This window comes from Topomyia yanbarensis, chromosome 1 (genome assembly GCF_030247195.1).
Source record: "Topomyia yanbarensis strain Yona2022 chromosome 1, ASM3024719v1, whole genome shotgun sequence".
NCBI lineage: Eukaryota > Metazoa > Arthropoda > Insecta > Diptera > Culicidae > Topomyia > Topomyia yanbarensis.
In genome coordinates this window covers 206,751,948-206,776,467 of record NC_080670.1, presented here as the reverse complement: position 1 = coordinate 206,776,467, position 24,520 = coordinate 206,751,948, and the positions used below count along the sequence as shown (strand labels likewise).

General features: G+C 36.8%; 1 protein-coding gene and 1 long non-coding RNA gene across 4 annotated transcripts in view; both read left to right on the top strand.

Annotated features, from left to right (window-relative positions):
* Positions 1-24,520, top strand: part of LOC131689633 (uncharacterized) — a 197,564-nt gene that overhangs the window by 115,133 nt on the left and 57,911 nt on the right. The window lies entirely within an intron of this gene.
* LOC131689651 (uncharacterized) lies at positions 7,187-7,543 on the top strand. The gene is made up of 3 exons (XR_009305441.1): positions 7,187-7,235; positions 7,296-7,368; positions 7,429-7,543. It is a non-coding gene; the product is annotated as an uncharacterized LOC131689651 (long non-coding RNA).

The window sequence follows — 24,520 nt, the reverse complement described above, 5'->3', positions numbered from 1 at the left end:
CATACCAAGATAGGCTGGGGGTGGTTCGGTTGTGGGTTATTCATCCCCTGAACATACCATTGAGTATGTACCATAAAATACCTTTCAAATACTATAAAATATAGCAGCCCCATTATAAAACTGCCATTAAAATGTCATAGAAACAGTTAGAAATGTAGACCACCAAAAATACAGTAAAAATATCAAAGTACCATACAAATATCTTAACAATACCGTGAAAATATCATAAAGAAGCCAGTACCACTAAATACATTCAAATCTTTATAAAAATCTTAAAAGTACCAAAAAATATTATAAAACCGCTACAAACATATCAGAAAAATAAAAAAAGTCCCATAAAATACTATAAAAATATTAAAGTCCCATAATAAAGGGCGAACACGAAATTATTGCGACACCGAAAATGTCATGCCAATTTTCTTATAATGTTTAAAATCAAACCAAAATTTTAGGGTAGTTTTATACATATATTTACTTTAAAAATCAAAAGAAAAGTTAATCGATGGAGCCTTGAGTATAAAATTGAACGCATTTTCGCTTGATGCCCTCCATCAAAGTCTTTACAGTGTCATCCGGTACCAGTTTGTCAGTTTTTTTTCCGTTTTCTTAACATGTCCTTCTCGTCTTTGACTGTCTTCTTGCTCTTCCGAAGTTCCCGCTTCATCATTGCCCAGTACTGCTCCACCGGGCGCAGCTCCGGACAGTTTGGCGGATTCATGTCCTTTGGAACAAAATGGACAGAATTGGCCTCATACCACTCCAGGACACGTAGAATGGTGGCATGATGCCAAATCTGGCCAAAATAGGGGAGCTTCGTCGTGCTGCTGCATGAACGGCAAAAGGCGCTTCTCGAGACACTCAGATTTGTAGATCTCGCCATTTACTGTGCCCTTTGTCACGAAAGGCTCTCTTCTCAGTCCGCAAGAGTAGATGGCCTGCCAAATGAGATATTTGGAGGCGAACTTCGACATTTTCTTCTTCTTAAATTTGTCGTGCACATAGAACTTGCTCTTGCCGGTGAAAAACTCCAACCCCGGAATTTGCTTAAAATCGGCTTTTATATACGTTTCGTCGTCCATCACACAGCAGCCATATTTTGTCAGCATCTTCTCGTAGAGCTTCCGTGCCCGAGTTTTAGCCGTCGATTGTTGCCGCTCATCGCGGTTTGGGAAGTGCTGTACCTTGTATGTATGTAGTCCAGCTCTCTTCTTTGCATTCTGGACGTAGCTCTGCGACATGCCGATCTTTTTGGCCAAATCACGGCTTGAGACGTTGGGATTTGCTTTAATCATCCGCTTCACCTTTCCCTCCGTCTTTTTGTTCTCCGGTCCCGGTTTTCTGCCAGCTCCTTTGCCGTGGTCCAACGTCAACCGCTCCTGGAACCGCTTCAACACTCTGGAGACGGTTGAATGGCGAATGTTCAACATTTTTCCCAAAGGCCGGTGCGACAGATCAGGAAATTCCAGGTGTTTGGATGGAATTTGTTCTCTCGACTCGCGTTGGTTCACCTCCATTTTCGTTGAATCGAAAAACACGACTTCGGGTTTGACAGCATGTAAACAATACACATCAATGAGAAAGTGTGCAAAATTTGGTTGATTTTTACTCAATGGTAAAACAGTTATGCCCTGTTAAATATGTCGCAATAATTTCGCGTTCGCCCTTTAAATATGAATGACATACCGTAAAAGTACCTGCCACAAAAATTTCATAAATGTTTGACCGTGAAGATATCTTTAAAGTACTATAAAATTACAAAAAAGTCTGACAAAATGAATGATGCCATAAAATCCATAAACAACATGGACGTACCTTAAATGGTTGTTAAAATCAGTGAAGTTTCATTTAAATATCATTAAAGTACCATCAAACTCCCATATATACATCTATTACATTCATATTACACTTGGTAAGTATATATAGGAATCAGAATATATTGGCTCAAATGGCACGTTCCCCGTACATAGTCGGGGATTTGTGCCTAAAATGAATTTTAATTTTTAACTGAAAAAACGCATAATTGGCAGCACTGCCTCCAAAAATAATTAATGTTACTCCTTAAACAATTTCTTTGAAAAAAAGACATCTCGTTGCTTGATTCTAGAGTAAATAGAACCTGAGATATAGTCAAAAGGTCGTGAAGGTCGATTTAAACGCTATGAAAGTACCATGCTATAACTTAAAAATAATATTTTCTATGAGTCTGTTGCGGCACAGCATCATTTACGGCCGCTCTATTCGGTCATCGTTCATCATCATCGACCGATCCACAGTGTTCACTTACAAAGATGGGATAAAATGAGAATGAGATCCAACCGAGATGCCAGTCGTCGTTCGTTCTATAATTATAAATTAAATGTATATTGTACGAACAAAATGTATTTGATTAGAGAAGCAAAACGACCTGATGATCAAATAAATTAGTAGTAAGGAAAACGGACCGCAAGTTTTTATTCGTTATAGCCGTTTTAACGTTTTCGAACGGATTGCCATTTCTTCGGTCTTGCGGTAATCAGCCGTCTTAATAGCAACCTAATGTTCGACGAAATCTTCAGTCTATATGCCCGATTAAAAGACTAACCAGGGAAGCATGCAATAAAAATATCAAGTACTAGATAGATACGATCAAACAGCCATAAAAATATACCAGTGCCATAAAAAATTCATGAACCATAAAAATACCTTCAAATTACTATAAAAAATAAAGCTCTGCAAAATTCTTAACAATGCCTTAATATCCATAACAAAAACGGACTTACATTTATGTATCTACCATAAAATGACTAAAGCATCAAAATACCATAAAATCACGTTCACATTCTTATACATACCTTGAAAGTACAAAAAATACTATAAAAGTACTATTAAAATATCAAAGTTGATATTGCAAGAACATCTTCAGATACCTTCCAAATCGAATCTAAAAAGAGGAACTATAGCATTGAAATGTATCACTAAATTTAACTTTTTGCCTTTCTCATATAAAGAAAGGCTATGCAATCACTGTAAAAATCGACTTTTTAACCGAGGCCCTGAGGGCCGAGTGTCATACACCATTCGATTCAGTTCGTCGAGATCGGGAAATGTCTGTGTGTGTATGTGTGTGTGTATGTGTGTGTGCAATTTAAACTCAAAATTTTCTCAGAGATGGCTGAACCGATTTTCGCAAACTTAGTTTCATCTGAAAGGTATAACGCTCCCATAAGCTGCTATTAAACTTTTAGTTGATCCGACTTCCGGTTCCGGAGTAACGGGTTGAGGAGTGCTGTCACACAGCAAATCCTTATATAAACTGGTACCACCATGATGTTAAAATGATGTAAAACATATTAAAATTGATGTAACATTACTCTAGTTTGCGGGTCTGGATCACTAATGATCAATCAAAGCAGCTTTGACCACATTGGCCACCTATGACGGTTCATGACGCCCTCGGGGAACCCGCCAAGTTCCTAAGCTAATATCACTCCCATTCCACAACGAATTCTCTACCGATTTTTACGAACTTAATTTCAAATGAAAGATACAGTAATGCCATTGACTGCTGCTAAATTTCATTCGGTTCTGACTCTTGCTTCCGGAGTTACAGGGGTGTTAGTAAGGATACACTGGAATTTCCCATATAAATCGGTACAATCGTAATACCTCAGAGGCTAAAAACTATTGAAATGGTTACCAAATTACTTCTAATCGTAGATCTAGATCACTGATTGCCAATCAAACATTCTTTGAATATATTGTCCACTATCGACGATTCCGGAAGTCCGGAATTTCGGGAATATTCCACAATTAAAGTCACATCGGTTCATCGGTGATGACTGAACCGATTTTCTCAAACCAAGTCTCAAATGGAAGGCAAAATATGCAGCTGAGTATTGCGTAGCCGCCCCTTCCCCCCTCCCCACCTTGCCCTTACACCTCCCTCCTTCATCACTCCCCTCTTCTTGAATCACCCTCACGCCCAGATTTCCTTCATCCACCCCGTATACCGAAATAAGATGAAGGATTTCTGACGCATCCTCCACTCCCACTCTACTAACCCCCCATTCCCTACACGTTCAAACGCATTCCACCAACCTTTGCAAATTATAATCACATGAAGATAACATTGAACTCATGCTTATTAAGCTAATTAAATATTATTCTTTTGCCTTTCTTATATAGAAAGGTTATGCAATTGCTCCAAAAACCGACTTTCTAACCGAGGCCCGGAGGGCCGAGTCTCATATAACATTCGACTCAGTTCGCCGAGATCGCAAAATATCTGTGTGTATGTATGTGTGTATGTATGTATGTGTGTATGTGTATGTGTGTATGTATGTGTGTGTATGTGCGGATTTGTTAACAAAATGTCCACATCGGTTACTCGGAGATGGCTGAGCCGATTTTTACAAACTAAGATTCAAATGAAAGGTATAATATTCCCATAGGTTGCTATTGAATTTCATTTTCAACCGACATCTTGTTCCGAATTACGAGTTGGAGAGTATGGTTACAAAACAAAATTTGTTGATTTTTCCAAATCGGTTTCTCGGAATTTTCTGAACCGATTTTGACAAACTTAATTTTAAATGAAAGGTCCATCAGCTGCTGTTGAATTTTGTGTGGATCCGAGTTCTGGTTCCTGAATTACAGGGTGATACGTACGATCACGCAGCAAATTCCGATTGTAACGAATTTTGCGATGAATGTAAAAAGGTGATTTTTTTCCAAAATGTGCACAACTGTTGAATTTGTAGATCTAGGTCCCCAACAGTCATTCAAAGGCTCTTTGGTCACACTGGCCACCATCGACGGATCCTGAAGTATCCAAATTCAGAATAACGGTTATATTGGTTTCTCTAAAATGGCTAGATTTGCTCAACTTAGTCTCAAATGAAAGGTGTCGCGTCCCCGGAAACTGATATTAAATTCCATCTCCATCCGACTTCCGGCTCCGGAGTTACGGGTTGTGGAGTGCGATCACATAGAAAACTCCGATTCAAACCGATACCGCGATGAATGCAAAAAGGTGCTCTTATATATACTTACCAAGTGTAATAAGAATGAAAGACATTTCCATAAAGTTATATTGTACGAACCAGCTATTAAATCATAGTTTGGAGAAATGAGAAAGGCACAATTGCACCTCTAGGTGGATTAAAACAGGTTTTTTATTTTCCAGATAGCTTAATCGACTGCATAACAACATTATAAAAACTATAATAAATATCATAAAAATAGCGTCAAAACTATAAAAACACCTTAAAAGTCCCATAAAATACTATATAAGTCTTATAAAAGTATCACGCAAATTCCTAATGTAAATTGCTGTTAAAATACCGTAAAAATATCAAACTATCATTACCATAAAAACTATAACAATAATGTAGGCGTACCATAAAATACCATAAACCATTCATTAAGGCCCATAAAAATAGTATGAGCGCCGTAAAATGCCCCAAAATCCTCTAAATGTATCATAAAACATGCTTTTAAACTATCACAAAGCACATCAAAATTACTATAACTAAGTGTGATAAAAATATGATAACAATACTATAAAAGTACCAAAAGAACCAAAAATGTAACAACAATACCATAAAAATGAGCTAGCGCTAGCTAAGGGAGCCATTAGAATACCTTGAAAGTATGTGAAACTTCCTCAAATTTCGTGGCACTTTTTTTAAAGGTCATCGGACCTCTCGGAAGTGCGATATTCTTGGAGTTTTCTGATTTACTTATAGTTTGTCTTAGGATCTCTCTGAGACTCGTTTAGATTTTTTCAAGCTCACAGAGTGTATTTGATGATAGTAGACCTTACCGTCCACTCTTTTGTAATTTAAAAAATCCTTGAACATTTATCGCAATAGTAGTGCTGTGGTCTTTTTTGAGATTTTTTTCATAATTTAAAAAATTAAGCAGTCTAACATTTCTTCAGACTGAGCAAACTAATTTATTAGTGTTTATTTGACCAACCAGGAAACTAATCCACTGGGCATTTAATACGCGTGGGGTATACGCATAGTCTTGTCTGAGCGAATGATGACTTTTTAATTATGTATGAGGGTTGAGGACTAACAATTCACAAGAATTCAAAACCAGTTACCAATTTTTGGCAGTTCTATCAGCACGAAGAACAAATGTTTTATTGTCATATTCATTGGTTTGCTTTTAGTCCACTGAATCAACAATAAATTTAATTAATTGTGCTTATTGTCTTGAGTACTTACATATGCTTTGGAGTAGTACATGTGCTATATTACTGTTACGTTTACAATATTTCTTCATGAGCATAAAAATATTGTAGCTAGATTATTGACGCGAAAGGTGACAAGTTAATTTTTTTTTGTTCTTGTTTTGAATCTTTTTGCCGGAATGAAGGAGCAATGAATAGTAAAATTGTCCACCTGCCTTTTGATTTATTTAACGTGCAACACTCCCGACTCTCGGCTGTCCGGAGCTGAAGTTACTTTTTTTACAAGCCGAGCATTCTAAAATTAATTCAATAAACGATAAATTTATCATAAACTCTCGGCAGCCGGCTGCCCAGAACAATAAACACAAGATAACACTACTGAGAGTTGCATAGATCGTATTACAGATCAAGGTGAATTCAGATTTGTGTAACTCTTAACCCCATCCTGCTAACAAAAGCTCCTTCCCGTGGCAAACGTGGAGATGCAGGGGTATACACGGCCTTCATAACAACATTCGTTACACTAACATGCCTGCCCGTCCCCGATGACTGTAAGTACGTGGCCGACGCCGATATTGGCATTTTAAAGTATAGAACTCTCGAAACGTGCACATTGTAGATGGATAGCTACTCCCAGGTCCAATTTGTTTTAGGAGTTGCTGCTTTGTAAAAGATACCTTGTCGCAACTGCTCGTTGCACCGCACCATACATCCAAATAAAATAATTGTCTGCACCTATATGTAAACATCTTTGCCATGCGATCGCCCCTATAAATCGGGCGCCGCTGGCGTTCGGAGATGATCGAGGGAGAAACGTCAAAAAGAATTGCAAGTCAGCGAGGAAAAGTTGTACTCTACGAAAGTTTATTTGCCATTTGTAATTCACGATTAAATACTACAAGTACAGTTCAGTAGATTAATTATTCTAGTTGAAATCAAGTACAGTGCAGTAAATCTAAAATTATAGTTCTAAAAACAAGTGCAGTACGATAAATTGAAAAATTTCTAATTAAAAGCAGTTAAATCCTACAGCTATTAGTACGGCTGATTGAAATTGGTTAGTTTAGTGCTATATATTGTTCCTAACTAAATTAAATTAAACCATAAAAATCCTTAGGTACTACATAGCTGCTATCCTTTCATCTACGGTATCGTAAAAACTAAATTAATCATACAACACACAATAAGAGGTAAAATATTCAGCATGAAAGCATGGTGAAACTTAACCTAACCTACAAACCTTATTTTAGCATTACCACCACCAACTGAACTACTGTAAAAGACATAAAAGGGACACTAAACGTAAGTTTTCTTAAATCTATTAACTAAAAATATGCAAACGTTATATCGAACCACTAACTAAAATATGTACCACACTGAAAAATTATATATCCCTCCGGCAGGTATTTTTTAACGCTGTCATATACTGTAAAATACAACGTTCAGAAAATCGGAAAAACTGTCTCTTTTTCGTTGCAATCGCAACACACCTCGTTTCTATTAAGTATATTAAGTAAATATTAAAGTACTGTGCAAATATCTTAATAATGCCGTAAATATATCCAAGAAACAGAAAAGTATCAAAAACTTATCATAAAACTGCTACAAAAATACCATAACAATAAAAAAGCGTCCCAGAAAATGCTATAAAAAATTTAAAGCCAATGTATGTGAATGAAATACCATAAAAATGCCAGATTCGTAAAAGTACCTACCATAAAAACTTCATAAATGTTTAAACGTAAGATGCTTTTAAAATACTATAAAAAATTTCAAAAGTCTCACTAAACTCGTAACGTCATGAAATCTATAAACAAACATGGACGTACCTTAAAATTCTGTTAAAAAATCAGCATAGTTTCATTAAAATATCATTAAAGTACCATACAAATGCAGTATAAATTTCATTAACAATCTACAAAAGTATCAGGAAATATCATAAAAACACTAAAAATATAATAAACCTACCACCACAATGCTTTAAAAATACCTTAAAAGGACTAAAACACTATAGAAGTATCAAAAATATATGACCGTACCATTAAAATAGCAGAATACCCATTCCCGTAAAAATACCTTCAGGATACAATGACAATATCATAAAAGAACCAAAAAACTGTACTAACATAATATAGACTTACCTCAAAATGCTATAAACATCATTACATTATATTAAAAAACTTAACAAAAAGGCCTTTTCACGTTTTAAAGAAAAAAAATGCCTGAGGAACAAGATGGCATTAAAATTTTAAAAATTAAATTACATGCTTTCTGAGAAAAATAACTTTTATTTTTTACTGAAAAAAACGCATGATTGGCAGCACTGCAGCCAACATATTTTTTTTTTCTGGACTCCTTAAACAATTTCGTCAAAAAAAGATATCTCGAGGTTTGATTCTAGAGTAAATAAAACCTAAGATATAGTCAAAACAAATTTGACCATTTGGGCGGGGATTCTCCCATAACTCGAGGGGTGGTTCAATTGACATGTTTTAAATTTTTAATACATTGACCCTAGATGAACAATTCCTCCAAAATTAGTTCCAATCCGTGAAGATCGATCTGAAGTTTGCTTCTATTTTTTGATCACTGTTCTGCGGAAATATCCATATAGGAGATATGGGATAAAAATGTCACGAAAACGCTATGAAAGTACTATGCTATAACTTAAAAATGCCAAAAAAATATTTTCTGAGCCACAAAACTATCATAAAACTGCTATTAAAAAAAGCGTAAAATAATATAGACGTACCCAAAATATCAAAGTTTGTACTTTAAAAAAACCTTCAGATACCTTCCAAATCTAATCTAAAAAGAGGTTAGGAACTATAGTATTGAAATGGGTCACTCAATTTAACATTACATAACATAAGAATTATCATAAAAATTGCGCCAAAACCATAAAAATACCTTAAAAGTCCCAAAAAACACTATATAAGTCCTATAAAAATTGCATACAAATTCGTAATGTTTTGAAATATTAAATACTGTTGAAGTACCATAAAAATATCAAACTATCAAAACTACCATAAAAACTACACAATAATATAGGCGTACCATAAAATACCATAAGAATTTTATTTAGGCACATAAAAATAGTACGATAAAACATAATTTTTTTAAATGCCATAAAACACATCATCTTGGGATTTGTACTCCTTTGGATATTCTTGGAGTTTTCTGTGTTACTTATAATTTGTCTTAGGAGACTCGTTTCAATTTTTTTAAGCTCACAGAGTGTATTTGATGATTGTAGACCTTACCGTCCACTTTTTATTAAAATAAAAATTCGTTCAACATTTATTGCAAAATTAGAGCTGTGATTCTTTGTGATCTTTTTAATAATTTGTTTATTATCATAGATGGGCAGACCGCTGGTTCGCCTGCAATCAGCCTACGACCAAAAGGAATTAGTTATGGAGTATGCGTTTCAACGTCGTCTCATCAAAATCCGACACTAACTTAGTGACAGGACTAAGCTGGCGCCGATTTGACGCTAGCTCCAAAGACGGAAACACGATTTGTGTTCCTGCGCAGTTGTCAAGCGTGATATTCCACACTTTCAGTTGTAGGTATCAAATATGTTTTTACTAAATATTTTCCTTATTGTAGAAAAATTGGGTTCTACCAACATTTTTCTTCTTAGGAAGAAATATAGCATAGTACAAAGGGAATTGGTGACGAGAGAAATATTATTGGAATTTCATTAACTTGAGATAGACAAAGAACAAGAAAAAATTGAACGTACTGCAAAGCTCGAAACGCATAAAACAACAAAATAGACCCAAAAACCATGATCAAGCTTCAGAATGATTTTGCAGTCTTTCTTCTTTGTCATGCGAAAAGCGGTTAAACAAGAACAAGTTTCACCGCTAGCAGCAAACCAAAGATAAGGGCCTACTTTGATGTATACTTATTACGTGCGCCCGTCCTTCCCGGCCAAACCGCTTGTTTTATTTATCTGCAGTTGGCCAAGTCCTTGAAGTTTCGTTTCGGGCCCGCTGCGGACGGACCCGACATTTGCTGTTTATGTGTATTTGAATTTTCAACTTCAACAAACTGACTCCGGAATGGAAAACCACTTCAATGCAGGCCCCAGCATTCTTATGCAACTTGGTTATTGGCTGGAAGACTGGATGCTGTGGCACGCAGTTCACCGTAGTACGTAGGTATGTTGACAAAGCGCACCAGTCGGACAAAACGGTACCCATTGCAGCACCCCCCGGTTTTCGGTTTGACTCCGTACACTGCAGTTGCAGTTGCAGCGTTTGTGATCCCAGCAGCGCGAAACTTGATTTTGCAACCCAACAAAAACCCAACCGGGGCGAAAAGAAGTGGGCACATACATACCGTCAAACAAACACCAGTTTTTCTTCTGGTTCGAGAGTGCGCAGCAACTGTAATCTTCAACTCCAGTGGGTTTGCCACAAACTTGTTTTATTTGCCTTCTTCGCCCTGGTTGGTTTCCGACAGAATTCCTGGTTCTGTTGGTTGGTGGTTCAGAGTTGGAAATTCAAATTGTAGAGATAAATTGAAGTAATGCAATTTATCTTAATCGCTCATTTTCTTTCAACTAATTCAAATAAGAGTTCGAAAAAAAACACTCTGACACCCCTAACCCCAACGCTATCAATGCTCTTGATTAATGTTCCAGACACGCCAACGAAAAAAAAAGAGAAGGTTCGCAACCTGTTCTGTTTTCTTTCTCTCGCGCGCAACGCGATAATGTTTGTGCTTTTCAGTTTTCACTTCAATCAGACCTCTCCGAACAAGCTGCGGAGGAGCCTACTTCGATGCGAGGTTGACCTCCACTCCAACAACGCGACCGCTCGCTCACTCTCGCGAACGAACAAATGAACGAACGAAACGAACCTTCTCTTCCCTGCAAAGCCTACTATACAGCCCGAACGAGAACAACCAACCAACCAGTCGTCGTCGTGGGGCTCCAAACTCCTCTATAGATGGTAATATTTTTTTTTTGAGTACAAACAGCGAGGCTCCAGCTCTCTGGTGGTGGGACCTCTCGGGCTCAACAGAATCGACAAAGCCTGTCAATAGCGGTTCGCGTTTCGCCGGATTCGGGTGGTGATGGTGTGCCTGCTTGGTTGATGGCCTCGCTTGGCGCTTGGTGTTATCGAGTGAGTGTGTGTGAGAGAGAGGGAAAGAAAGAAACCGGGTGGATTGATCGAGGAAGCGGCGCAGATATACGGAAAAAAAGTCAACAAACCACTGATCTTCTTTTTTTGTTGCTTGATCGTTTTATGGTGTGTGCGGAAGAATGCCGATCATCGACAGTTAGATCATCGATCATTGGCCGTGGTGGTGCACCTATCAACAGCCATAGAGTTGAGAATCGGGGCCCGCAGCGGAAAAGTGAAGGATTTTAACCTTTCGTCGGTTGACGGAATTGGTGGCGGGCTTCGGAAGTCACCGAAAAGTGATTGGTTCTAGAATCCTGTCGTTGGGGACGTTGGTGTCAGTTCGAAGATTAAATCGGAAAAGGGGATAGTGATAAAGTGGGTAGAGCCAAGGACGGTAAAGTGATTATACACCGAGAAAAATAACATAAAACATAAGAATCAATCAATCGGAGCTTCGTCGGTGTTGTGTTTGTACACGAGAAGAAGAAAAAAATAATAAACGTCAAAGGGAAAGGAATTCCAACCGAGGAGTAGAATCGATCGGTGTGTGCGCGCGGTCGGTTTCCCCGAGGCCGAGGAATCAGTGCTGAAGAAGGCACGAACAAAATTTAAATTAGCCCCTTGTGTGCCCTTTTCACTGATGATCAGCACAAGACGCGTGAGATTTTTCGTCGTTTGCGGAAAAGGTGACCACGATCGTAAACAGTGCCGAGTGGTTCAAGCGAAACGGTAGACAGATAAGTGAACCCAAGGTGTGACTAGAATTTGGCATTTGCTGCTAATTTCGAGTAGCATTCTAACCAAGAAGCGGAGGTGCGGTCTTCAAGGTACATAACTAATTGTAAAGGCTTTAATGGAACACGGTTTGAGTGCTGTTGAATGATGATTTTAACTTGTCAAGTTGGGCTGTCGAATGGCCCGGGTTAAAATTCCTTTTCCTCCCAGCAAAATAAAATAAATTTATAATTAAATTGAAATTAATTTAATTGACAATAAAGTTAACAAGCTGAAAATGTAGTCCATCTTTCATGTTACTGATTCGTGGAACTCTGTATGCTCAGACCACGCCTTGTACATATGAGAATCAAACAGCTATGTGTCAATTCTGTAAACAAAATGCATACGATATAATCTTCTGAAAGAAAGGCATCGGTAATAATCGTGGCCGAATATTGCACGTGTTTCCAACGATAATAGAATATTTTGTAGGCCTCATAGTTGCTTGCGGTACTGTAAAAAAATAGGTACTGTGCAAAACTTTTAATAAAGAATATATCTAATTTAGAGCTAATACTTGACAATACTCATTCGTGGATAAGGCCGTCTTATGACCACTTAAGATCCCGGGGCACCATTAAACTGATGGGTCCATATGGAGCGAGTGTAAACAACTCTACCTTTGTTTACATTCGATCAAAGTAATAATGCATCAGACCAAAAAATGATTAATTTCAGTATTGCTTGCAATTAATACAATTCATGACCGATGTTATAAAAAGGCCTCCAAGGTCTAGGACGACGTAGTTTGGCAGTGCGGAAGCAGAACAGCTCACACAATCGGTGATCACACCGTCAATCTCAACTTTGTGCGCAGGCGGGTAGACGTGATACTCCTTTGCATAAGATATTATTTTTATTTTCATTCTTCTATGATTGTGTCGCTAAGATATAACCTAAAAATATCTTAAATTTCCAAATGCCTCTTTACAAACTTGTTTTATGACATAAAAATCATAGAGGTGACAAACTTCATTAAGGGGACCTGGATTTGGTGGAAAATAAAACAATATTCGTGTTTTTTTGTTGTAAAATGAAAAGAAAGAACTTCTGCTTTTGATCTTTTATTCGTTATTTATCGATGATTAGAAAATGTTTTTTTTTCTTGATAATTCAAAATTGCGGATCTCGTCGGCCTCTGCGTGCGAGGCATCATCCTACTTTGTCAAGTGCAGGGCCTCTCGTAGTTAACTGCAATAAGAAATGATTATAAATTATTAAAATAGATGAAATTTCCTATGACTTATAGCTAATTTCAAAAAAAAAAAATGATGGAATTTTTTTTAAGGACGTTACAGAAAAAAATTAAAAAGACCAGTTATCGATAAATACCGAATAAAAGATCAAAAACAGAAGTTCTTTTCTCACTTTTTCACAAAAAAATTTGATTTTCCGTCAAATCCAGAAGGACCCCTTAAGCAACCTGTTCAAGGGGACCTTCTTCTGGATGATGAACTGATGACGGCAGTTCGTCCGATGGTACCTAGAAAAGCGAGTAATTACAAAGACGATGTTGTGGTGCGTTAAAGCTGAGACTCTGATCCTTTGGGGGTTTACCTTAAACATTGTGAAGATGTGATGAAATTAGTGTTGTTTTCTTCACGAGTTTTTGAATTTTTGATTGAACACATTTTCCTGTATATTCCCAGTTCTCTGCAGGCACTTAGATCCATCGCACTTTTATTTAGTTCGGCAGTATAGAAAATGAAAGAGTAAAAAATGGTAGAGCTCAAACCGCATGAACATATTGCTTGCCGCTCCAGCAATTTTTGATCAAATTTCTCAATATAATCGCATTCTCCGCTATGATGGCAGTATAATACTGTGGACCTGTAGGAATTTTGGAGCCCTCTTTTTTACAGGTCTCACAGTCCATCCAAATGCATACATCCGATCACCGACTGAAAAAAATCACGGACGCAATTTCCGGTCCTTTGTTGCAGTACGTTGCTTATTCTGTTCGGTGATTTTTTTTACTTTTTTACAAGTCTTCACGTTGTGTTGGCTAAATCAACGAATAACATTAATGTATTCTTCCTAATTAGAGCTACAGTTTCAATTATAATTACAGTTCTTTCCTTCATAATTTCCGATTATATCTTTTTTAATTCTACAACGAATAAAAAAAAAGAACTAGAGAGTTCGATATACTAAAGACGGGAAATGGTAACGTTAATGGCAACTACTTGACTTATAGATTCAGCCAGTCGCAACATTTTAGTCGCTCTCGCTGATTTCTTGTTGTTGCCTGTTTGATGTATCGTCGCGTTGTTTTAGCACTTAAATAAACATTGACTGGTGACTCTAGAAAGCTACTAAAATACTGCTGCTGGTAGCAACATTATGTTTACCGTATGATTTCAAGCTAGAAGTGAAAATTGGAGTTGAAGAATTTGTTTCTTCACCAACTGCGTGTTGTGGGTCGTTCATTTCTGTCTCGTTATTGTACACTTCTGTGTCATCATCGTGGTTGCGATCAGATTTGCTTCCTTGTCTGTTGTCCTTACGGATAATGAGTATAAACTTTCTTGCTGATAGTACTGGCTGTTGGTTTTGAAGTGCTTGGCGCAACCGCTTGTGGTTCAGCTGAAATTTATTTCTGTAGATGATCTTTCCTCAGCGGTTTCAGAGCATGGTAGTCCATAATGGGCTGTCTTTTTACAAAGCTAGCACGTATCCGTTTGTCATTGATGTGGGCAAAAAAGTATCTATGCAATTGTACGATCGCCTTATCTTTTGTACTGCGGTAACCCTGAACAATTTGAAATGTTGGAAAGTAGTCCCTCGTAATGGGTTCTATTTCTCCTAAACGTGGCACGAATCTTTTATTGGCCTCTTGATAGCCTCCATTTTACCCCCTCCTCTCATTCAATTCAGTGAACAACACTTGCTCTAAGACCTCATTTCACCTAATAAGAGACACAGAATATTCTGTTTTTCGGCGAATAAATGAGATAATTATTGTTGTAGAAGGATTTATATTCAAGTCCTCCTATTTACACAACCTTGAGCTTGAAGGGACGTTTAAAATTATCTTCTGTTTGGGATAACACAATCGAACTTTTCTCTCACGAGGATTACAAAATCTTCTGCAAACCGAATAACTTTGTATCCCACTTAAGTTAACTATTTCAATAGCTCGTCTACAAAAAATGACCACAGTAAGGGCGACAGAACTCTGCCTATAGGGAATCCCTTATTTATTTTTATAGACAGCTTCGTGTTTCCAAGGTAGTTATTTCACGGTTTGTAAGTTGTTCCAGTTTATCGTGTAAATATCAAACCCTTGTTTTCTCATTTTCTAATGAATCGAAAAAAACTGGTTTTCGTCAATAAATAAAAAATATTGAAGACAGACTTCCGGTCATGTGGACTCTTTCTAAAAAAAACTCGCTGACGGAAAAAGTGCAGCCATCTTGTGATAAAATGCCGAACTCTACAATGGTACAACGGTGAAGCGTCATGAAAACTTTATCAAAGATATATATCGATCTGGAATTTCGTAACCGGGATCCTATGATGTTCATCAAACTACTTACAATTGCATTCGCTTGCAAGTAAATCAATGAATCTGAAACAATTTTTAACGCTTCTTTTGAGAAATTGTCTTGCAACATTTGGGCAAGCGATATTTTCTTTCGCTAAATACATCTTCTACAGTCGCAAAAAAACATTGCTGATAGAAAATAAAAAATGTTTCACCAAAAAATCGAACAATATAACAATATTCATCGAAAAAGTTTCAGCATACGATCAGTCAAAAAGGACCTAATATGAAAAATAACGTTTTTCGTTTGGCTTTAATACTCAAATTATGCACTTTTTTCAGTTAATGTTACATAATTTCGAAATAAAGATATATTAGGTCAGTCTATCTTCTCATCTCGTTCAGAACAGAAGCTTTAGCGCAGACTAACAGACGTAACACTCGAAAACAATTCTTCACCCGCTTTAACGGTTATTTTACATATATTTATAGTTGGAATTTTTTCAGTGTTATGTCTGTTAGTCTGTGATATTGTGGTCAAAAAAATTTGCTCATCTGGATTTGGTTTTACAATGCCAAATACTACCAAAAAATTGGATCTTTCATCTAAATTGCGATATCACCTAATTTCGGTGGCTCGTTTGAAAAATTTTGGCTCTTCAAGTCCATTTTTCAGTAGCAAAATAACAATTTTCAAACTCGATTCAAATTTTTTTCAGGAATATCTCCTTTGCTTTTTTTTTAAACATGCCTGAAATCATTCCCTTTGAAATACAAGAAAAAGATTTTTTTTTCGCTTGCTCCAAAAACGAAAAAAAATCTTTTTCTTGTATTTCAAAGATATAAAGATATAAATATTTTAAAAGGACCTAGTTTTATTCAATATTGCTCATAACTTCGGTTCTCAAAGTGATATCTGAATTCTTCTATCATGAAAAAAAAAAATTGTCTTGATGAGCTTTAAAAGTTGTCTGAAGACACCGCTCATGAGAAATAAAAAATAAAAAAATTACAGTTTCTGTTAGGAACACCCTAAGTTGCTTAATTAAAAAAGCTATAAAATGAAAACCTTTTGAGACTCAACTACGACGTCTTCGGCAAAGTTGCTTGGTATATGTTCCTACACAATATTCCTGAAGACTACAATATTATATCTCCCCACATTCAGTAAATAATTTTGAAGCACCCTAACATTAAGAGTCACCCTAATACGATCTACATCTGAAGATGACTCATTGGATACTGATTATTTGTTCTGAAGACATCGTAGCTCCAAAATATAAGGTTTAGCTATAAACATTTTTTTCTTCCTAAATTGTGGATTCGGACCACTGTGAATTGGTCCAAAATAAATCCAAAATTGGCTTACCCTGGGTCGGAAATTGGTCCATAGTTGGTCCAAAACAAACTAGACATTGGTCTGAAATTGGTTCAAATTAAATCCGACATCGGTCCAATATTGATCCGAAATTTGCTCCGGCATTGGTCCGAAAGTGGTTCTACATTTGTTTTAAAATGGTCCAAAATTTAACCAAACTTGATCCGAAATTGGACCAACATTGGTCCGAAATATCACCATTCGATTGATTTTGGTTCGAAATTGGCTCAACATCGGCACAAAATTGGTGAAATCAGCTCGAAATTGGTCCAAAATTTCATCGAAATCGGTCTGAAATAAATGGTCCGAAATTGTCTGGATATTGAACTGAACTTAATCCAAAATTTGCCCGAAATCGGGTCAAAATTGGTTCGAAAATAGGTTCGAAATAAGTTCGCATTGAGCCGAAATTGATTCGAATTTGGACCGAAATTTGTCCAAAAATTGGCCCGAAATGGGCAAAAATAGGTCCAAATTGGCTCAAAATTGGTTCAACATTGGTCCGGAATTGGTCTAAAATTGGCTCGGCCTTGGTCCGAATTTGATGGAATTGAAACAACATTGGTCCGATATTGGGTCAAAAATTAGTCTAAAATTGATCCAAAATTGATTTGGTTTTTGAAAAATATCTCAGTAGGAGTATATACAATTGTTCATCTCATCATTCATCAATTTGTGACATTTAACTTTGAAACAATGGTGACGACGAAGGGAACGCCATTGGATAATTGTAATATTTCGTTCAGTTTTGCATGAATTCGTATTTCATCCGGTAATTTTAGAAAATTTAAACAATTTTCTAACAAATCGAGTATTGCTAAAAAAATTCGAAGAAATTACAACAAATCTATTCAATCTCAATCCAATTTTGCTCGAATTTCGAGCAATTTGATGTAACTGGCAACTCTGTATACTATATGTTCGAATCTTTTAATAATTCTGGCAACAAAATTTATGTATCTGTTTTCAATTTGGTCATGCAGTTATGCTGCTGGAAATGTTTTGTTTTGGTTTCATCGAGCACTGAAACTGTCAAAAGTTGGGTTTCGAGATTTCAATTTTTTTTTCATGTCATTTTTCAAACCATATGGGGCTATTCCTAGGGGCAGGTCACTCTAGAAATGTATAACAAATTTGCATCAAATTAGAAAAAAATGCATTTAATTTTCATTTTTGCACCAACTTTGCACTCCCTCGCAGAAAAGTTTGTTTAACAAACGTCCTACGCTGATTCACTTTGTTCGACGTTTTGTTGAATGTAGGGCTAGTTTTTTGTAGGGTTTTGACGTCTTACACGCAACGCAAAATACATTATGAATTTGTATTTTGATGGAAAGAAATGCATTTAATTTAGCTGATTTTTAAAAATGCATCACATCACATCTGCCCCTAGGGCTATTCCAAACCATTCTCAATCAATGTTGCAAATGCGAATCCATTTCGAACTAACCAATGCCAATCTTTATCAATCGGTTCAGAATTATAAAATAAAAGTTCACTTCATCAACAAACCACGGAGTGTCGTTCACCTCGGGTGACGACATATGCGCACTTATCATTCTTTTTTAAACTTATCTCATAAACTGGTTAGTTGGACTGGTCTGTCTATAAAAGTCCCATCTCAATCACTTGAAATACATGTGTTTTGACAGCGGGCAGTTTTGGGATCCCTCGCACTTTGAAAGCGCGGAGTCCAGGTTAGTGGGAAATGCGCAATATCGAAGTGATCGATGAGTTTGTGTATTTAGACCAGGACGGGTACAGGTGGGCACATTTCTTTTTCTATGTATGAGTGCGGTTGTCATTTTTCTCTGATGAAGGAGAAAAAGCATAAACAAATCATGTAGTGGGCAGGGTGGCCAGATAGAATTCCTTAATATCGGTAGGGTCACTAAAAGTTTATCGGTAGCTATCGGTAGGCCGGGCACAGAGAACAGACATCCATGATCGAACAAAAATATTTAAAAAAACGTGTGTAAACATTTGAATTAATATACTAAACACACTAGCGCCGCCACACCAACCTATCCCAACTATCCGTCAAATCGATTCCGGAACCGGTTCGAAATCCTGGATGGATTCTGCATGGAATCTAGCTCAAAGAAAACAACCGATTCCGACTCTATCGGTTGACGCATTTGAGCTGGAATTCATGCTGGAAGTCCGAATCGGTTCCGGATTAGTTTGACTGGGTAGAGGAATAACCGCTGTCAATTCTGTCGCACTCAGCCACAAAAAACATGACGACAGTAGCGCACCTGGTTTAGATATCCAAACTACCTTCGAAACCGTTAGAGATTTTACACAAGTTGAATGCTGAAGATGGACGTCTGTTCTCTGTGAGCCGGGTGTCCCAAAAACGTTGTATTGACATAGAATTGTACAATACTGACAACACAGATCTCAGACCAAATCCAACCCACAAAATGAATGTTGAGTAGGATGTGTCCAAAATCAATAAAAATCGGTAGTTTTCGGTAGGAATAACAAAATATCGGTAGTATTGCCTTGGTCGTCTGTGAATCGGTAGGGAAGACCAAAATCGGTAGGATTACCGATAAATCGGTAGGTCTGGCCACCCTGGTAGTGGGCTTTTCTGTTACCGTACGTTTTGTTTTGGTTCAGTCATAATTATTACTTCTAGTAAGCATTCAATGAGTGGATAGACCGAATATGTCCAATGCATCAAATTTACAGCAAAAGACACGAGAGGCAGATAGAAAAGTATGCTATCGATGCATAAATAAAATTCTGCGTGCAGGGTTGCATGGATTCATTTTTCTTCCTACGTAAAGTGAACACACTTTATCACCTTTAAGAGATGAATGTGTGCAAAAGTAAGGGAACGATTCTAATGTTCGATGTGCCTACTACGATTTATCATCGTATTCCCGTGAACTTTTCCCCATGCTAGTTCCATATCTGTACTTCAACGTCTGTGTGCTGCACCACTGTTGACTGCCCGCCTTGCGGGGGTGTGCTTGAGATTAATAAATCGTGTGTCTTTCCACGCTATGGTGCATTTAGATGCACACATTTCTTAGACGATTTGCAACCATTGGAGGGAGTACGGAATTCCTTACATCGAGAATGAAGGGTTGGCCCCATTCTGGGAATGTCAAAGTCGAGGTGGGCAAAAGATTCGAAGAATGTCACGCGGCGAAGAGGGAAACTCCTCCGCTTCGAGCAGAAGTTGAATTAGAAATAGAATGGTTTGTGAATTAGGTTATGTTGTTCTCAGAGTGTTTATCAACTCATGGAACATTTAAGTTAATTAGAAATTTATGGTACCTATCATGTTTGGTTAGGCATGGCCATCATCTGACCTTCCCATGCGAAAGCAATATTCTTTGTGACACTTAAGTACAAGCAGTGACCCCCTTCACAATATCGGTACTCACATGAGAGCCATCATTTATTTTAGCCGAGGGTTCGACGTTTGTATTTCCTTCAGAGCAAATTACAACAAAGCTAAGTGAAATAACGGAACCCGATGCTGAACATGCTTCCAAGGTTTTAATTGGAGTGAAATGTACCCTACTAAAGGCAGTCAGTCTACATCATTGTGATATTAATAAAGGTCACTATTGCTACAAAAAAGGGGAGAACTGCCATTAATCGATGAGAGTTGAAAGAACAGTTGGATGTTACCTTATCTTGCGCGACGGGCAGGGCAGAACAATTAACAAATAAACACTAATTAGTTGAAGAATTAGTCATTAGAAATTTCAGTAAGCACGGAATATAATTGAGAAATATACACACTTCTTCACACGTCGCTGTGTTAAGTGTCAATTCTACAGCAAAAAACACGCCTGCCCCGATCGATCTGTTCTACAGATTTGCGAAAATTTGCAGCGAAACTAAGAAGTGCAGCCAATCGAACAAAATGGTTTCGAAAAAGCAAAAGTATTGCTATTCACATCAAATGTTTTCGAATATTTTTGAATGAAAAATTAAAAGCAGATAGTGTTCTCTGTTTTTTTATTTCATTTTGTATTTGATTACATTGTTTAGTTTGCATTACATTTCCAATTCAATATACTAAATGTTCTGCCACTTTTCATCCCTATTGTTCACATGATTCGGCTAATTATTAAGATATAATATGCTCTGACAGTCAAGGGCTTATAAATATTGCGGTGTAGGAAACAAAGGAAAAGTTCGAAATTTTATACTTATTTATATTTATATGTCTAACGTAATAAAGGGTCGTATTTGCAAAATCCACTTGAGAACATGAAAAAATATTAATAATTGTCGAAATTATAACAATTTCCACAAAACGCATCTTTTTCAAAGAGTTTTGCCGTGGCTACGATTCCTGTCTAACAGCTCAACTGAAAGCATAGAAATAAACAAAAAATCATTCGTACAGGTACTTGTGGTGTCCTTGAGCGATTCATTGTAAATATTTTTTTTAATTCATGCGAACGGGACGACTTTTTTCCACTAGAAAATAAAATGATTAAACAATTCATTAAATTGACAAGAAATGACATGGTCCTCGTAAGGAAGCAATAAGAAAAACGCTTTAGGTGTGCTTCTACTGCTTGGATCTTTGTAATAATTTGGGAAAACCTAGGAAGTTTTAAGCCTACTTGTCATTTGCTTAAGGAGCTAAACATATAAATTAACTTATACTACGTTTACACTACGAGTTAAAACGTGTTTTAATTTTATCTTGATGACATTTTTCTTGTTACTAATTATTAAAACGAGTTTAAATCTGTAGTGTGAGCATAGTATTATAAACTATAAAGAGAGCTAATCGTTACATTTGTTGATTGTAACGCAACGATTTTTATCGGAAATTGCTTATAGTACTGTTCGTCATAATTTCTAATGTTTCTATGTTTGCAAGTCTGTGCAATTTGTTTGTACTAAATCAGGGAGGACGATTTAAAATCACTTTCAGGGCCTAGAATTCCTGCTTATAAGGAGGTATAAACATTTTATATATGTGTTGTCTTTGGCTTGGATTTCTTCAATATGATCCTTAAAAGTAAGTGTTTTTTATCGTAAATATTTGTATTTGATTTGGTCTGACCACGTTAAATATCATAATATGGTTATAATTTGGTTTAAGAGAAAAAGCACTTGACTTATGCGGAAACACAATCAATTGTGCTTTTGCCGCATTAGCGGAAATTTTCCATTTTTTCAGATAATCATTGAAAATATTCAAGCTTCGTTGCAATCGATTGCAGATAATTCGAAGGCTTCTACCTGTAGCAGAGATGCTAGTATCATCACAGAAAAGTTACTTTTTACAGCTTTTTCAGTAGACGTGGAAAATCAGAGGTAAAAATATTATATAGGATTGGAGCAACGCTTGACCTATGAGGGACGCCTGCTTTAATGAATAGCTTATTAGATATTCTGTTAAGGTACCTGTAAGGTATGGTGTTAGATTTTTTTTATAATTTTTATTATGTAAATTGGACAATTGAAATCCAATATTTTGGCAATTAATCGTTTGTGCCAAACACTCGAAAAGAATTTTTCACTAGTGGTCTATCCCCCATATGCTTGTTCATATGTCAGTGGCGCCAAAATTGCAAATGTGACCACTGTCCCAACGACAAATATATTTAAAATAACCGTTAAAGCGGGCGAAGCATTGTTTTGGAGTGTTATGTCTGTTAGTCTGTGATATAGGTTACTTTCCTAATTCACTTTGTGAAATTCACTGAGCTAATGGGATTGGGAACAGTGAAAAAGTTACTAGAACCAAAGTCAGCATGTGCAATCAATTCGCTACAAATCTCGACAAACCTACGATTGCGGCGTAAAAGCTAACTGTAAAAATTCATTTTGATTCAAAATTCCAGACAAGCGGTCACTCGCTAATCACAGATGTCGGTAGTAAACAAAAGAGAAAAGTTTTCTCTTGCATTTAGTACTGTGAACGGTGTTCGACCAGTAACGGTTTGTCCGGAGTTTCCCTTTAAAAAGAATTTTGGCAGTTGGCTTGTACGCCGTAATCATATGTTTGTCGAGAAATGTAACTTCGATTTGTCAAAATCAAATCAATTGTTGAAGGATTCCTAGCAGACGAATAGCACGTAGGTCCATTCGGGAACAAAATTGAATAATAACCAGCAGAGCAATCATTAAAAAGTAGTTTACCGTTGGAATAGCTTTGAGCATTATTCCAGGATCGGTGTTTAGCGTTAAAATCACCGATTATAAAGAATTTTGACCGATTTCTTGTACGTTTTTGCCTTTCTCAATAGAAAGGTATTGCAATTGCTCTGAAAACCGACTTTTTAACGGAGGCCCGGAGGGCCGAGTAACATATACCATTCGATTCAGTTTGTCGAGTTCGGCAAATGTCTGTGTGTGTGTATGTATGTGTGTATGTATGTATGTGTGTGTGTGTATGTGTGTGTATGTGACCAAAAATGTCACTCATTTTTCTCAGAGATGGCTGAACCGATTTTGACAAACTTAGTCTCAAATGAAAGGTGCAACGTTCTCATAGGCTGCTATTGAATTTCTAACGGATCCGACTTCCGGTTCCGGAATTACAAGGTGATAAGTACGAACACGCAGAAAATGTCGATTTTAATAAATTCTGCAATGAATGTATAAAGGTGAAAAATTTTCCAAAATATGACCACAACTACTTCGATTTGTAGTATTAGGTCACTAACATCCATTCAAAGTCTATTTGGCCACATTGGCCACCATCCTCGGTTCCGGAAGCCCCGGCGGAAGTATCTAAATTCAGAATAACAGTCACATCGGTTTCTCGGAGATGGCTAGACCGATTCGACTAAACTTGGCCTCAAATGAAAGGTATTGCGTCCCCGTAAATGGTTATTTAATTTCATCCCGATCCGACTTTCGGTTCCGGAGTTACAGGTTGTGGCGTGCGATCACATAGCAAATTGTTATTCAAACCGATACTCCGATGAAAGCAAAAAAGTTAAAAATTTCGCTAAAATGTCTCTCAAACAACTTAAATTTGCTGTTCTAGGTCACTGACGGCCAACCAAACTTTCGTTGACTACATTGACCACCATAGACGGTTCCGGAAGTGCCCGGGAAAAGCGGCCATCTTTCAAAATTTACGAACTCGCATCAGTTTCCCGGAAATAGTTAGGCCGATTTTCATAAACTTAGTCCCAAATGATAGCTATAATACCCCCACAGATGTCTATAAAATTTCATACGGATCGCTTATATGGGTCCGGAAATATAGACTAAATCGTCCGGTCACTCATGAAATTCCCATATAAGCCGGAACTCAATTTTTTTTTTCAAAGGGGGGACCCCATGAAATTTCAGAAATCGAATTCGTATTTTTGATGCCAAACATCTTTAAAATGCATCGAGATTTTATGTTATCTCGAAAATTTTTTTATAAAAATCGACTTTTTGGGACTTTGCCGATTTCGCACCTTTTTTCAGTTCAATATTACCGTGGCTGTTTTTTCTTTTTCAAAATTTTAGAACTCGAATAATGATATTTTCCTGTATATAGTTGTCATGTGATGTATAATAATAAAATGTAATATATGCATTTAAAAGTTTTTAATGAATATAAACAA